At 39.6% G+C, this 15894-nt stretch overlaps 1 long non-coding RNA gene and 1 pseudogene across 2 annotated transcripts in view; both read right to left on the bottom strand.

Moving 5' to 3' along the window:
* The window catches only part of LOC311130337, a 56613-nt pseudogene extending 51957 nt beyond the window's left edge, over positions 1–4656 (bottom strand). The window contains exons 1-3 of the transcript in view: positions 4642–4656; positions 2002–2145; positions 174–338 (exon numbers count right to left, since the gene is read on the bottom strand). The product of the transcript in view is annotated as an uncharacterized misc_RNA (transcript). The remainder of the gene's footprint in view (positions 1–173; positions 339–2001; positions 2146–4641) is intronic.
* Positions 4657–5828: 1172 nt separating this feature from the next.
* Positions 5829–8211, bottom strand: LOC311130870. The gene is made up of 3 exons (XR_014613402.1): positions 8145–8211; positions 6584–6796; positions 5829–6313 (listed from the first exon to the last, which is right to left on the bottom strand). It is a non-coding gene; the product is annotated as an uncharacterized lncRNA (long non-coding RNA).
* Positions 8212–15894: the final 7683 nt, after the last annotated feature.

Genomic DNA, 15894 nt, shown 5'->3' with positions numbered 1-15894 from the left:
CTTGTTTTAATGACTCAGAGCGAATTTCAGTGGAAACAGACAACAAAGCTTATTTTATCTAAAATCTTACCAAAGTATAATAAATGCCTTAAAAAGCCAATAAGGTGTGATACAGAAATAACAGCAGTAATGAACATGGAACATCAGGCAGTAAAGCTTGGTCATGGACTCACCTGTGTGAATGAAGGTGGGTTTTTATCATATCAGTTTTCTGGTGAAATCTCTTTCTCAGTATTGACAGGGATAAGGAAGCGTGTCAGAGTGGATAAGCAAGTGAGTGGACAGGGTAGAGGAGCGCTTGAACACTTTCCTATTCACATATATCCAAACGTACTCTCCTCTGACACATGACAACACAGCATACATACTGTATACCATATAAGCCATATAGTCACATACAGGTTCTACTGTGGTGTGTTTCTCAAGTATAGTTTATGAACAGCATCCAAAACCTTGATAAACAGTCCTTGTGATAATACATAACACACACTATCCCGTATTTCATTAATGGGTCGTTCTTGAATTGCACTGGCGTTTGGGCATGGCATTTTGGGGAAAATGAAGTTGATTTTTCTAGATGTTTTATTTATTTACATTTATTTCAGTACATCTTCCTATTCTAAATCAAGTAAGGTGGCAGCTTTGAATGACTTTAAATTTTTTTGACCATTATGATAACATTGTGCCACCAGTAGAAGTAGTAACACTAATGACGTTAACACCAATGACACATTTTAGGTCATTAAAGATTTTCTTGAATGGAGGACTCAGATGCTCAAATCTAAGGTCATTAAAAAGCTAAGGGATGGGGCTGGAGACATGCAACCACTACAATTCATAGACAGAGCTATGGATGCAAGGACTGACCATCCATGATGTCAAAATCAGAAGTTGCTACATCAGTTTGTGGACTTATAAATTAATCATATGTACCCATTTATTCTTGAAGAATAAAACTTACAAATGCCTCAAGAGCTTAGTTCAACTGTCTTACCACATTGTAACCCAAAATATAAGCTTGTTTTACTCCTATGTTTGTGAACAAAGAACATATAGCCTCAAAACATAGTTAAATGTGTAGTTTTGACATCATGGATGGTCAGTCCTTGCATCCATAGCTCTGTCTATGAATTGTAGTGGTTGCATTTCTCCAGCCCCATCCCTCAGCTTTTTACCGAACCAGGGGTTGAGAGTCCGTTTTGTTATTGTTTCTACTGCTGATTGCTGCTTTAAATTCATTTACTGAATTAATATGATTAATCAATTTGCTCACAATGTAATTTCCCTTAATTCAAATTGAGTAACATCAATGACACTTTTTATTTAGACTCAACAAATAACAAATGGTATCCTCAAATTATTGACATACTAAAAGAGTGAGATTAGCTAATACTTTTCATTAATAGCTAGGTTTCCCATTGGTGGGAATGCTCAAGGTCCTTGTATATCTGTTATATCTGTGTAATGAGTGATTATCAAGGCGGTATCACCAATTACATAAAATGTAGGGACATATTATATTTGTTTTTATTGATCTCAACAATATATTACATAATTTGGTTTACTTTCTAGCATTCAAAGTACTAGATAGATATCTCTAAATCCCCAAAACATGGCACTACAACTCTACTGGAACAAGCCAATTTGCTTGCCCTAAGTACTTTAAACAATGCATATACATATCTTATTGCAATATAAAGGACTTGCATTATGTTTGATCATTGATCCAAATTCAATATAAACCAAAACATGTATGACGTGTAACTATTTGTAATTTTAAAGTGTTTTTCATGGGTGCAAAGGTGAGGGACGCAATTGCCACCACAATTAAAGAACAACCCTCATAGTATCTACTTTGAACTTTGAGGTCAATTCCATTTTGGTGACTGAATAAAAATGGAATTGACCTCAACTCTTCTTTAAAACCCTTTATTATCCATTTAGTGTGTACCATGGCAAGCGACAGGCCTTTATTGGCATCATTAGGTGTGTTATTCCTACCTTGACCCTGTAGCTCAAACCCAGGTCTGGCCTATAGCCATATGGCTGACTGTCAGTCTTGGTGTGTGCTGATGATGACTGCTTGTGTCTGCCACCATGGGACTTGTGGACATGGTACGCCAGACTGGAGGAAGAAAAGAAACTCTGAAAAGAAAACAAATACTTTAATGTCATTTGCAGAAGAGGAGAGCAGTGCAGTAAATACAAATTACCTCTTATCTTAATGAAATCATCACACTGGTCATCCAGTCAAAAACAGAATAGAGAATCAAAGAATGTCAGACTTCAGTTGCTGCTTTTTGACCTTTGGTTATTAAAAGGCTTTGTGTAGGTCTATCCAACAACCTCAGTGACATTCCAATGAGTCGGAATTGCTACATTGTTTTGCAGAATTACTTTAGTGCCTTGTTGCTAAAAGGATCCATCCTCATGTTCTCATATCATAGCCATTCATTTCTGTAACTGTTTTATGAAGTCACCATTGGCCTCATGGTGAAATCCCTGAGCGGTTTCCTTCCTCCCCGGCAAATGAGTTAGGACGGATTCCTGTATCTTTGTAGTGACTGGTGTAATGATATAACATCCAATGTGTAATTAATAACTGTTTTTACCCATCTACCAATAGGTGCCCTTCTTTGTGAGGCATTGGAAAACCTCCCTGGTCTTTGTAGTTGTATCTGTGTCTGAAATTCACTGCTCGACTGAGGGACCTTACATATAATTGTATGTATGGGGTACAGAGATGACCTAGTCATTTAAAATGCATGTTAAACACTAATATTGCACACAGTGTGAGTCCATGCAACTTATTATGTGACTTGTTCAGCAAATGTTTACTCCTGAGCTTATTAGGCTTGCCATAACAAAGGGGTTGAATATTTATAGATACAAGATTTTCATATTTTATTAATTTGTAAAAATGTCCCAAAAACATAATTTCACTTTGACATATGAGGTATTGTGTGTAGGCCAGTGACAGAAAATCTCAATTTAATACATTTTAAATGTAGAATGTAACTCAACAAAATGTGGGAGAAGTCAAGGGGGGTGAATATTTCTGAAGGTATATTTGTAGTAGCCTATTGACTACAGTAATGAGGTCCAGACACAAGATCAGGAATGTGATGATTTTTTTTTGTATATTTCACATAGAGGACAAAAATACGTATTGTCATGTTAACACAAACTCAGAATATAAACAAAACAACTGTTTGTGACCTGGCTGCTGAAAGAGACCATACAACGGTTGTTAACACATTTAATTGTAATGTTCTGGTTTATTTACCTTCAGCCTTGCTGTACCATTTAGCTCTGGCAACAATATCATTGGAGTAGTCCTCTCCAGTTGTGTTCTCGTTCACTTCCTCAAATGACTAGACATTTCCATCCCCCATGTTGTAGAATGATAAAAATATATAGCATTAACCTTATTGTTGCAAGGGTTAGCTTACGGGCTGGAAAACTTGTTACTCTGTTGTTCGCTACATTGGTGTCAGAGTGGGATGGTGTCTGTGAGGCTATTGGAGAGGTGTGTATACATGAGGGACTTGGTATAGTGAAGCGTGGGGACACGTTATCCTGGATGGAGGGGATAATGAAACCCTTGCCAGTTGGAGCATGGGTAAGCGAGATTGCCTTTGGGCTTGGAGATCTGGGTTCAATACGTTGCTCTTTCGCTGTTCAATACAAATACATTTACAGTATATACAGTCAGACCCATACTTATTGGCACCCTTGATAAAGATGAGAACAAAATGACTGTATAAAATAAATAATACAAATACTTAAGCAATAAGGAATGAGAACCCGGGAATTATTCTGTGAATAACAAGGCCATAGCCTTCTGTCATCTGACCATAGCACTGCCTGGAGTTTGATAAATGGCATTGACACTTGGATTGGAACCAGTGCTATGGTCAGATGACATGAAAATAGCACTCTTTGGCCTCGCACACAAGTGGTGGGTTTGACGTTGAAAAACAGAAGCATATGCAGAAAAGTACCTCATACCTACGATAGAAAATAGGGGTGGATCTTTGATGTTATGGGGCTATTTTACTTTCTATGGTCCAGGAGCCCTTGTTAAGGTCAACGGCATAATGAAATTCCCCAAGTACCAGGACATTTTAGCCAAAAACCTGGTTGCCACTGCCAGGAGGCTGACACTTGGCAGCAAGTGGATCTTCCAGCAAGACAATAACCCCAAGCACTAATCAAAATCCACAAAGAAATTGTGAATTGTCCTCTAAATCAACATTTTGCAATGGCGATCTCAGTCTCTGGACTTGAGCCCCTAAAAACCTGTGGTTTTAATTGAAGAGGGCAGTCCATAAGAGCAGACAAAGGATATAAAAGATCTGCAAAGAAATTGTCTAAAATCCCTCCCAACGTGTTTTCTCTCTTTTTAATGGCTCAGTGTCATTAACCTTGCAAGGGGAGTGTGCTGGAATATTCAAAACAAGGGTGGCAATAATTTTTACCATAATATATATATATTTTTTTTTCTTACTTGTTAAACAAAACCTCTTTAACTGAACAATTGTATTAGTTTAAAAGAATACAATTTCCCCCAAAAAAATGTACTCAATGTAGCTCAGTACTCTTTGCAAACCTTTTTCAAGAGTACCAATAATTATGTACCTGACTGTACAACATCTATCAACTATCAAACGTTGTACCTTTCAACTGCTGCTCCATATAATGTATACAAATAAATAGTAATAGCAACTTGGGTGGTAGAGTAAACACTAGGGTGGGATCAGCTCAGCGGGTGAGTTGAGGAGTGGGGTCCAGTTTTCGTTGAAGGATTGAATTTAGTCTTTGGTGGATGCTGTAATTTTTTCCATTGTGTTGTGATCTGTGAGAAGGTTAATCTGTTGACAATGTCACGGATCCCCCCGGTACTGTTGCTCATTCCGTTCACCAGTTCCGGAGATCTACGTCACCGGCTTTCTAGGCGTCACTGACATGGATCATTACCACCAACCCCGGACTGTCTTGTCTCATTACGCACACCTGGTTCCCATTCCCCCTGATTAGTATGTGTATATATGTGCCCTCTGTTCCCCATTGTCCTTGTCGATTATTGTCCCATGTCCGTTGGTCTCGAGAGTACCATGTATTGTGGTCTTGTTGTTTACGGGTCTCGTCCCGTGTATTGTGTTGAGGTTACACCTCGCTCTTTGTTTGGGTTACATCCCTTTTGTATATATAGACGTGTTTGTGTTGGGAGGAGTAAATAAAACCCTTAATATATATTCCTGCGCTTGTCTTCAAATCATTATACAACATGACGGACAAACACTGTTGGTTTCTGTTTTTCTAGTTGAGTAATATTGTTTCCTTGGCGATATTTAAGGTGATTAAAATTGACTGATGATCTCCAAGAAGGCAGAAGGATGGGGAGAGTGGAATGCTGTGACCCAAAAAGGTGGATTAGTTTGTATGGTTTCTTTCCAGAATTGTAGGGTTGGTGGACAGAGCCATGTGCTTGAAAGTAGTTGTCTGGTGTATTGTTCATTCATTATGATGCATTAATCTACTGTTTCTCAATCCTGGTCCTAGGGACCCAAACGGGTGCACATTTCAGTTTTTACCCTAGCACTAACACACTTGATTCAACTCATCATCAAACCTTTAGTTGGGAAACACTGCATGCATCTAACATTCTAGTTCACATGTTTTTTAAATCCAGTGTAATGAGGAAATGTGCAGATTTTTTCTCTGCTATATATATTTGTGCTCCCTGTACGTGTCTTGCACCATCACCCTGTATGCTTGAAATAACATGACTACAACCTTAGAAATAAAACTTTGATTACAATCTTGTGTTGTTGACCTTTGTTAAAATTAGTATGAGTATGTAGGATATCTGGTGGCAACCCCAATCATGTAATGTAATCCCACACACACTCCTAACATCTTACAGAACACATTTTCTCAGTTTGGTAACATTTATTATTTGGTCAAAAACCTACAGTGATTATATTGCTGATTTCGACCATACACCCAGCACTTTTCCACTTAACTGTGATTTATTCTGTTTATTTTTTATCAATAATTTGCATGTAGTTTAATCTGTGTGTATTGTCACTTTCTACTTGGAAGCCAGTGACATCGAGGTTCTGAGGAAGAGGGGTCTTCTTAAAGGTGTCGTCCAGGATAACGATGGAGTCGCCCTTGAGTTGACTCCCCTTGATGAGGTCACAGAGAGCCATCTTCTCTGCCTTGTAGTAGAGACCCACTCTGCCACCTGTTATGTTGGCTATGGTGATGCTGGGTGCGACAGTTTTTCTGGGAGTTTTTTGTTAAGCTAAGGGAACGAAAGAGAGAGAGTCATTGGACCGTGCTGAAATAAATGTGGTTGTCAGTATTAGAAGTTTGCTGAGAACACTGCTATGAGCAACAATAAACAATTTTATATTTGTATCTATATTTACGCTGGTTCTGGAACTGAGCTGTGAAATGTCTAATATCAATGTGTGTTATATTCCCATGTTGAATGGCCACAAAACAATAAAATATGAATGTATTTATTATTCATTAATTTATAGATTCCCACCCACTGGATAGGGTTACTTACCGGTATGACTGGGTTTATTGGTCTGGTTGCCAAAGGAAATATTGCCGCTCACACTGCCTGATATGGTTTGGCCTGATATGGTTTGGCCTGATATGGATTGGCGTGATATGTCTTGGCATGATATGTCTTGGCCTGGTTTTGTAGGACATTTGGCAACAGGTTTTTCTTTATTGCAGTCATTTTGGCTGTTGGTATGTGAAGCACAATCCATTGCTGCAACGATAGAGAAAAGAGAGGGGGAGAGAAAGAGGATAATTAAGGGTTAAGTTGATTAAATTCAGTGGTGGAAAAATTACCCAATTGTCTTGAGTAAAAGTAAAGAAACCTTAATAGAAAATGACTCAAGTCAAAGTCATCCAGTAAAATACTACTTGAGTAAAATTATTTGGTTTTAAATATCCTGAAGTATCAAAAGTAAATGTAATTGCTCAAATATACGTATGTATCAAAAGTAAAATTCATTTCAAATTCCTCATATTAAGCAAACCAAATGGCACCATTTTGTTATTTAAATTTACAGATAGCCAGGGGCACACTCCAACACTCAGAAAACATTTACAAACGAAGCATGTGTGTTTATTGAGTCCGCCAGATCAGAGGGAGCAGGATGTTCTCTTGACAAGTGTATGAGTTTGACAATTTTCCTGTCCTGCTAAGCGTTCCAAATGTAGCTAGTACTTTTGGGTGTCAAGTAAAAGTTGTCAAAATAAATGAATAGTAAAGTACAGATACCCCAAAAAATGTCTTAAGTAGTACTTTAAAGTATTTTTACTTAAGTACTTTATACCACTGATTAAATTAAAGAATATTCCTCATCCAAACTGTCCACATAAAGCACAGATCTCGATAAGCAAAGTTTATCTCTGCAATTTATCATTATTTCTCACCATTGCACTAAGTGGCATTGCATGTATTTTGCGATGTCTTGGTCCTTATGCTAATTGTAAGTCTTTAAACGATTTGGCAGGGTTTATCACTTTGTGAATGTGGTAACTAGTGACGACCGTTAGAAAGCACTATTCGGTGTTTAAAATGAAAAGGCACCTGCAACAAAAAATGGTTTATCTACTTTGTTGTGCTGTTACATTTGTATCTTTGTTTCATGTCCAATGTATTATATATCATTTGTGTTGTGTGAACCAAAGCTCTGCTTGTTAAGTAATATCGACCAATATCTTTCAACTCTGCCAAATGATCACTATTTAATAATAATAATAATATGCCATTTAGCAGACGCTTTCATCCAAAGCGTCTTACAGTCATGCGTGCATACATTTTTTTTGTGTATGGGTGGTCCCGGGGATCGAACCCACTACCTTGGCATTACAAGAGCCATGCTCTACCAGCTGAGCTACAGAGTAACTGTTCCAGCCATGAGACACACATCTGTTCAAGCTGCCAAATTGTATCTGGAGTTCAATATATTTTATTGTGTCGGAACCTAATACAGTTACTACATGATTCCATATGTGTTATTTCATCGTTTTGATGTCTTCCCTATTATTCTATAATGTAAAAAATAAAGAAAACCTAAAGCATGTATTTAAAATAATGTATTTACCTGTGTCTGTGTGTTCTTCCTCGGTGCAGTGGCGCGCTTGAAGGTTGTAGTAATCAGGTGTTCTAGTGCAGAGTGGAGAGATGTCTCTGCTTTTATAGGGTAGCGCTGACAGAGAGAGGAAGGGTGGGTGGGGAGTTCTCAGCCCAATCCATTCCAGGTAAATGTTGATGTTCCAGAGAACTGAAGAGGAGGACTCAGTTCCAGAGAAGCTACGTGGGTGTCACAAGAGCAATACATTTAGATAAGTCAAGCACTAAAACGTATTTCATCTCAAAGGGCCATATCTTTAACTACCCACTGACAGGTAAATCACTGACAATCAATGGAGTTTGATGATCAGCCTAAGAATGAAAAAATTAGCAACCATGTGAGAGTCTCTGAGTTGCTATCTATGTGCAGTGGTTCACTTGCTTGTTAAAACTGATCTCAGATCAGCTGGAAGCCTGAAAATCTATGTGCATTGGTTCTCCTGATGCTGTCTCAGGTCCAGTTTGCATTGGAAGAAGAGGCAGCGGGGTCAGTGGTAGGGCTGGTTGCCATTGTGCTGACAGCTGCTAGTGATGAGGTTGGAGCTCTCGCTGAAGGCTTTGCCACACACCTGGCATGCATGGGGCATCTTACCTGGGATAAGAGGGCAGAGGGGACATACTGTATTAAAGGGGAAGTTCACAATTTTTTACTAAGTTAAAGGGGCAGTGCAGTCAAAAATGGAATTTCAGTCTGTTTAGGTGGGATGGAGTTTTTGTCCCACAGTATGCCTGCACAATCTGATCTGATTATTCTGACCATTCATCTTTTATTTTCATGTGTCCTCCTAAGTTGAAAAGCGGGGTAGGCTCTAGAGCAGTGGTGTGAAATTTATTTTGCCCCATGGGCAGCATTCGGTCTTCAACGAGGTCCAGAGGGCAGCACTGAAAATGGGTTACATTTTAGTTTGGGGAATTTTCCATAATTCCTGACTGTCATTTTGGTGATTATTAGCAAGCTAGACACAATCAAGAAACTGTATGAATATACAGTGCATTCGGTAAGTATTCAGACAAGGACCCTTTTCCCCATTTTGTTACGTTACAGCCTTATTCTAAAATGGATGAAATTATTTTTCTTCCTCATCAATCTACACACAATACCCCACAATGACAAAGCGAAAACAGGTTTTTAGATATTTTTGCTAATGTATTACAAATAAAAAACATAAGTATTCAGACCCTTTGCTCTGAGACTCGTAATTAAGCTCAGGTGCATACTGTTTCTGTTGATCATCCTTGAGATGTTTCTACAGCTTGGTTGGAGTCCACCTGTGGTACATTCAATTGATTGGACATGATTTGGAAAAGCACACACCAGTCTATATCTGTCTATATAAGGTCCCACAGTTGAGAGTGCAGAGCAAAAACCAAGCCATGAGGTCAAAGGAATTGTAAGTGGAGCTCCGAAACAGGATTGTGTCGAGGCACAGATCTGGGGAAGGGTACCAAAACATTTATGCAGCATCGAAGGTCCCCAAGAACACAGTGGCCTCCATCATTCTTAAATGGAAGAAGTTTGGAACCACCAAGACTCTTCCTAGAGCTGGCCGCCCAGCCAAACTGAGCAATCGGGGGAGAAAGGCCTTGGTCAGGGAGGTGACCAAGAACCCGATGGTCACTCTGACAGACTTCTAGAGTTCCTCTTTGGAGGTGGGAGAACCTTCCAGAGGGACAACGATCTCTGCAGCACTCCACCAATTAGGCCTTTATGGTAGAGTGGCCAGACGATGATTCATTTAAGATTACACAGAGTGTCCACTGTGTAGAATTTCCACGACAAGTGGCTTCGGGACAAAGTTGTAGTTCTAAAAACTTTTTTTGCTTCAACATTATGGGGTATTGTGTGTACTTTCCGAAGACACTGTATATGGGTCATTTTAGCAATTAGGATTTGTTATCTTTAATGGTTCTGATAAATTAGACATTGTTGCGAACTGTTGGCATATAGGCCTTGATAAATGCACACATATTTGTTTATGGCCAGTAGTAGGGTTGGTTGCCACTGTGCTGAAGGCTGTGAGTGAAGAAGTTGGAGCTCTGGCTGAAGGCTTTGCCACACACCTGGCACGCATGGGGCTTCTCATCTGGGATAGAAAAACAGAGAGGACATACTGTATTAAAGGGGAAGTTCACTATTTTATAAGTTAAAGGGGCAGTGCAGTCAAAAATGTGATTTTCCTTCCACATTATATTGTCAAAATAAAAATAACACTCTGAGATTGTGAAAATTAGGATAATGCCTTTTTAGTGTAGGAGCTTTCAGCCTGTTCAGGTGGGATGGAGTTTTTGTCCCACAGTATGACATCACAATCTGATCAGATTTTTCTGATCCATTTTTATTTTTTTATTTTATTTCACCTTTATTTAACCAGGTAAGCCAGTTGAGAACAAGTTCTCATTTACAACTGCGACCTGGCCAAGATAAAGCAAAGCAGTGAGATAAAAACAACAACACAGAGTTACATATGGGGTAAAACAAAACATAAAGTCAAAAATACAACAGAAAATATATATAGAGTGTGTGCAAATGTAGCAAGTTATGGAGGTAAGGCAATAAATAGGCTATAGTGCAAAATAATTACAATTAGTATTAACACTGGAATGATAGATGTGCAAGAGATGATGTGCAAATAGAGATACTGGGGTGCAAATGAGCAAAATAAATAACAATATAGGGATGAGGTAGTTGGGTGGGCTAATTTAGGATGGGCTGTGTACAGGTGCAGTGATCGGTAAGGTGCTCTGACAACTGATGCTTAAAGTTAGTGAGGGAGATAAGAGTCTCCAGCTTCAGAGATTTTTGCAATTGCAATGATCAGTCATCTTCTATTTTAATATGTGTCCTCCTATGTTGAAGGTGTAAGCAGGGTAGGCTCTAGAGCAGTGGTGTCAAACTCATTAGGCCCCAGGGGTAGCCTTCGGTCTTCAATGAGACATGGAGGGCCGCTCAGAAAATGGGTAAGATTGTAGTTTGGGGAATTTTCCATGATCCCTGACTGTCTAGATTTCATTTCGGTGATTATTAGCGAGCTAGACACAGTCAAGAAACTGTATGAATGTATATAGGTCCATTGTCATTTCTACACAGTTTTGATTTGTGTTTAGTCCTTTTAAAGTATATTGAGGCTCAGGGAAATAAATTAAACAAAATATTTGGAGTTATTGACATTTTCCAGGTATTTCCGCAGCGCTTAATGCCCTGCCAGGTTGACCCTCCGGCTGGACATTTTGACTGTGACCATGACAAAGACAAGATCTCTATTCCAATAGAATACATGTTGACTCACCTGTATGAATGAAGGTGTGTTTCTTCATGTCAGACTTCTGGTGAAATTAGTTTAGTAGGTGGGTGGATAGGGTTTATGAGCACTTAAACACTTCCCACACACACCTTACAGTCAAACGTACGCTCCTGAAACACGAGAACACATCATACTATATAGGCTACATATTTTGTGGAACATTTTATTTAGTGGGTTTTCACATTGATTTCAATCACAGTTTCATGTGAAGTTAAATAATATATTTATTTTTTTACAAATACACCAAACAAAACAAACTAATATACAGTGTTGTGAAAAAGCATTTGCCCCCTTTCTGATTTTGTCTACTTTTGCATATTTTTTATACTGAATGTTATCTTTTTGATACTGAATGTTATCAGATCTTCAACCAAAACCTAATATTATACAAATGGAACCTGAGTTTACAAATAACAAAAAAAAGGTACACTTATTTTATTTATTTTATTAACAAAGTTATGCAACACCCAATTCCCCTGTGTGAAAAAGTAATTGCCCCCTTACACTCAATGACTGGTTGCACTTTTATAGGGTAGCGCTGACAGAGAGAGTGAGGGTGGGTTGGGATCACCCTCAAACAATGTTCTACTTTTACCCCTATTGTAAGTTTTAAAAATAAACAAAACAAACATTTATCCTTATTGGAAGGCATTGTTTGCATTTTAGTCTACCCTAACAATGTTACTCTTAATATTTATTACAATTTTCTGTAGGAAATTCACTTTCTGCTTCACACTCGTTAAATGTCTATTATTTTGAGATGAATATGTAATGCGCTGAAATGATCAAATACATCGGCCAATTCAGAACGGGAGAGAGGGAGCTTCCTTTTTTAAATGTAGCTGTCAACACTAGAGTTTCTTTCAGGGATCAACATTTATTATAACTGGGCTAGCACTGCATATAAGTCTACTGTTATTGGAGTGTTCTGTCCATGATGAGTCTGGCTCCTGAAACAGGATAGACTGGGAAACAGTGTCAGACCCCCACTCCTCCTGGGGGAGTGGTTCAATTTGCCTGCTTACTGATTGGTTTAATATCCCATCGTTTGGGATATCAACTAAAACTCCACCTGGGGTACAATACATTGTAGCAATAAGTTTAGTTAACAAGTCTCTACCTAACAAGTTACACAGTTGGGTGGGTGAATACAGAAAATCATTTTCAACATTAATAGGTCCTATGGAATAGGACATGGGTTTTGTTTCAAAATGTATTACCAGGGAACAGGAAATCCCATACGTGTTAGCACCTGTATCTACCAACATAGGAATTTCCTTCCCCTATATGTTTACCATAATATTTGGGGCAGATTGGTCTCCTTTTACCTGAGGGCATTGCTGTATCAAAGATGTTGTTTCCCCTGAGGGGCGTCCCTATTGTGGCTGGTTACTATCAACCTTTGTACCTTTCAACTGCTGCTCCATATAATGTATACAAATAAATAGTAATAGCAACTTGGGTGGTAGAGGAAACACTAGGGTGGGATCAGTGGTAGCTGCAAGAAGTTGAGGTGTGGAGTCCAGTTTTCGTTGTAGGTTTGAATTTTGTCTTTGGTGGATGCTGTAATTTTTTCATTGTGATGTGGTCTGTGAGAAGGTTAACTCGTTGACAAAATAGACTGTTCGTTTCTGTTTTTGTAGTTGAGTAATATTGTTTTCTTGGCAATATTTAAGGCGATTAAAATGGACTGATGATCTCCAAGAAGGCAGAAGGATGGGGAGAGTGGAATGCTGTGACCCAAAAGGGTGGATTAGTTTGTGTATGGTATCTTTCCAGAATTGTAGGGTGGGTGGACAGAGTTTCTCAGTCCTGGTCCAAGGGACCCAAAGGGGTGCACATTTTTGTTTTTGTCCTAGCACTAACACACTTGATTCAATTCATCATCACTCATGTGTGTTGGAAAACACTGCATTTACAGTGCATTCGGAAAGTATTCAGACCCCTTGACTTTTTCCACATTTTGTTACATTACAGCCTTATTCTAAAATGGATTAAATAGTTTTTCCCCTCATCAATCTACACACAATATCCCATAATGACAAAGCAATTTTTTGTTGTAATTGTTGCAAATGTATTACAACTAATAAACGGAAATATCAGATTTACATAAGTATTCAGACCCTTTACTCAGTACTTTGTTGAAACACCTTTGGCAGCAATTACAGCCTCGTATTCTTGGGTATGACGCTACAAGCTTGGCACACCTGTATTTGGGGAGTTTCACCCTTTCTTCTCTGCAGATCCTCTCAAGCTCTGTCAGGTTTGATGGGGAGCGTCGCTGCACAGCTATTTTCAGGTCTCTACTGAAATGTTTGATCGGGTTCAAATTCAGGCTCTGGCTGAGCCACTCAAGGACATTCAGAGACTTGTCCCAAAGCCACTCCTGCGTTGTCTTTGCTGTGTGCTTAGGGTCGTTGTACTGTTGGAAGGTGAATCTGAGGTCCTGAGCGCTCTGGAGCAGGTTTTCATCAAGGATCTCTCTGTACTTTGCTCCGTTCATCTTTCCCTCGATCTTGACTAGTCTCCCAGTCCCTGCCACTGAAAAACATCCCCACAGCATGATGCTGCCACCACCATGCTTCACGGTAAGGATGGTGCCAGCTTTCCTCCAGACGTGACGCTTGGCATTGAGGCCAAAGAGTTAAATCTTGGATTCATCAGAGAGTCGATTAGATGTCTTTTGGCAAACTCCAAGTGGGCTGTCATGTGCCTTTCACTCTACCATAAAGGCCTGATTGGTGGAGTGCTGCAGAGATGGTTCTCTTTCTGGAAGGCTCTCCCATTTCTGTGCCATTGTGTTGCGTGACAAAAAGGCACATTTTAGAGTGGCCTTTTATTGTCCCCAGCACAAAGTGCACCTGTGTAATGATCATGCTGTTTAAGCCACACCTGTCAGGTGGATGGATTATCTTGACAAAGGATCACATGCTCACTAATAGGGACATAAACAAATTTGTGCACAAAATTTGAGAGTAATACGCTTTTTGTGCGAATGATACATTTCTGGAATCTTTTTTTCAGCTCATGAAACATGGGACCAGCACTTTACATGTTGCGTTTATATTTTTGTTCAGTGTAAATTGGATTGGAGTGTTTCTAAGGTGTTTTAGACATATTTTCAGATATGACCGTATGATGACACTGAAAAAACACAAATATATATGTAGGCAAAGTGTATATTCGGGATTCGACTACAGTCAAGGTAAATGTTTGTTAGAATTTTGAGTGGAGCATCCATCCCTTCATCCATCCCCAGCTTCTATTCAGCTTGTGCAGTGGTGCCCCTTATAATGAAAAAATTTACTGGGGTCAGCTGTGATCATGTGATGGTCTCTGAGTTGCTATGTATGTACAGCGGTTCTCCCGATTTTTGGAAACTGAGCTCAGATCTTAGCCAGGGTCTTAGCCTGAAGGTCTATGCACAGTGATTCTCCTGCTGCTGTGTCAGGTCCAGTTTACGCTGGAAGCCGTAGAGGCAGCGAGGGCAGCGGTTGGGCTGGTTGCTACTGTGCTGACGGCTGTGGGTGATGACGTTGGAGCTCTGGCTAAAGGCTTTGCCACACTGAGGCACACATGGGAGGATAGCAGGGCAGAGGGGACATACTGTATTAAAGGGGAAGTTCACTCTTTTATAACAAGGTTAGCAGTTCCTCACCCTGAAAGTAGTCTATGGACCATATACAGTGGGGAGAACAAGTATTTGATACACTGCCGATTTTGCAGGTTTTCCTACTTACAAAGCATGTAGAGGTCTGTAATTTTTATCATAGGTACACTTCAACTGTGAGAGACGGAATCTAAAACAAAAATCCAGAAAATCACATTGTACGATTTTTAAGTAATTAATTTGCATTTTATTGCATGACATAAGTATTTGATACATCAGAAAAGCAGAATTTAATATTTGGGACAGAAACCTTTGTTTGCAATTACAGAGATCATACGTTTCCTGTAGGTCTTGACCAGGTTTGCAAACACTGCAGCAGGGATTTTGGCCCACTCCTCCATACAGACCTTCTCCAGATCCTTCAGGTGTTGGGGCTGTCGCTGGGCAATACGGACTTTCAGCTCCCTCCAAAGATTTTCTATTGGGTTCAGGTCTGGAGACTGGCTAGGCCACTCCAGGACCTTGAGATGCTTCTTACGGAGCCACTCCTTAGTTGCCCTGGCTGTGTGTTTCGGGTCGTTGTCATGCTGGAAGACCCAGCCACGACCCATCTTCAATGCTCTTACTGAGGGAAGGAGGTTGTTGGCCAAGATCTCGCAATACATGGCCCCATCCATCCTCCCCTCAATACGGTGCAGTTGTCCTGTCCCCTTTGCATAAAAGCATCCCCAAAGAATGATGTTTCCACCTCCATGCTTCACGGTTGGGATGGTGTTCTAGGGGTTGTACTCATCCTTCTTCTTCCTCCA

The sequence above is a fragment of the Coregonus lavaretus genome (genome assembly GCF_964263955.1).
Source record: "Coregonus lavaretus genome assembly, chromosome: 6".
Lineage (NCBI taxonomy): Eukaryota > Metazoa > Chordata > Actinopteri > Salmoniformes > Salmonidae > Coregonus > Coregonus lavaretus.
Note: the sequence above shows the minus strand (reverse complement) of the source record. Positions and strands in the feature narration are given on the sequence as shown.